Below are 1,375 nucleotides of genomic sequence, written 5' to 3'. Positions count from 1 at the left end.
GAAAGACCTCAAATGTAAACCATGAGAGGTAAAACCATCATCTAGAATATTGAAGATATTGTAGCCAAAGTTAAAAAAAATGGTGAAAGAAGACCATAGAATTAGCATTTGATGCAATAGCTATTGATGTTGAATTCTCACATGGTTCCACATTTTCAATTTTAAGCAAACATCTTGGACTCAGCAAGTGTTTGACATGATGGGTGTCAAATGCATTATATCAGTGCTGCCAAACCCAAACGAGAGCTTGTTCCCTGTCACTGTAGTCAATCACAGAGACGGGGAGAGACCTAATCCAACCTTTATTAGCAGTAAGTCAACATTGGAGGACAGAGAGAATAGTTTCTCAAGACTGTTCTGTCCATCATGAAGAACAAACACGTTGTTGTTGTTGTTGTTGTCAGGTGCCATCGAGTCGGAACCGACTCATAGCCACCCCACGCACAGCAGAACGAAACAATGTCCGATCCTGGGCCAACCTCACTACCGCTGCCACACTTGAGTCCATCAATGATGCCACCTGGCCGATCCATCTCGTTGGGGGTCTTCCTCTTTTTCTCTGACCCTCCACCCTACCCAGCATGACATCCTTCTCCAGCGACTGTTCCCTCCTGACAATATGTCCAAAGTATGAGAGACGAAGCTTAGCCATCTTGGCCTCCAAGGAGCACTCTGGCTGCACTTCTTCCAAAACAGATCTATTGGTTCTTTTGGCAGTCCATGGCACTTTTAGTATTCTCCTCCAATGCCACAACTCAAAGGCATCAATTCTCCTATGATCTTCCTTTTTCACTGTCCAGCTTTCGCATCCGTATGAAGCTATTGAAAACACAATGGCCTGGGTCAGGCGCACCTTAGTCCTCAAGGTGAAGAACAAACACATTATAATAGAGTAAGTTACATTTGGTTGTGGCATTCTTTCAGGAATGGAAACAATAAGGTAATAAAGTTCTTCAAACATTCAACCTTTACAGAAAAAGGACCAATCAATCAATAATCTTTCCCAAACATGCCATCTTTTGGGAAAAGGAACAATCTTTCTCTAACATTCCATCGTTTGGGATCCAAGCTGCTTAGCTCCTGCAATAATTATCTGGGTGGGCTTAAGCCCATCTTGTTCTTCTAGGACCATGAGGTCATCTTGGCTACTTTTTAAACTAACTTCCCCAATTGCAAGGTCTTCATGTATCAAGAAGTGATACACAGTAGTGTGGTGCTGTGGGTTAATATATCAGACTTCAAAGTTGTTTGAACTGCAAGATGGGTGGTTAAAGCTCACTAGCTGCAACTTGAAAACTGTATACAGGGTTGCTATGCATTGGAATTGACTCTACGGCTCTTAACAACAACAACAACAATGACTAAATCAACTCCA

This window comes from Chrysochloris asiatica, unplaced genomic scaffold, assembly GCF_000296735.1.
Source record: "Chrysochloris asiatica unplaced genomic scaffold, ChrAsi1.0 scaffold00546, whole genome shotgun sequence".
Lineage (NCBI taxonomy): Eukaryota > Metazoa > Chordata > Mammalia > Afrosoricida > Chrysochloridae > Chrysochloris > Chrysochloris asiatica.
Note: the sequence above shows the minus strand (reverse complement) of the source record.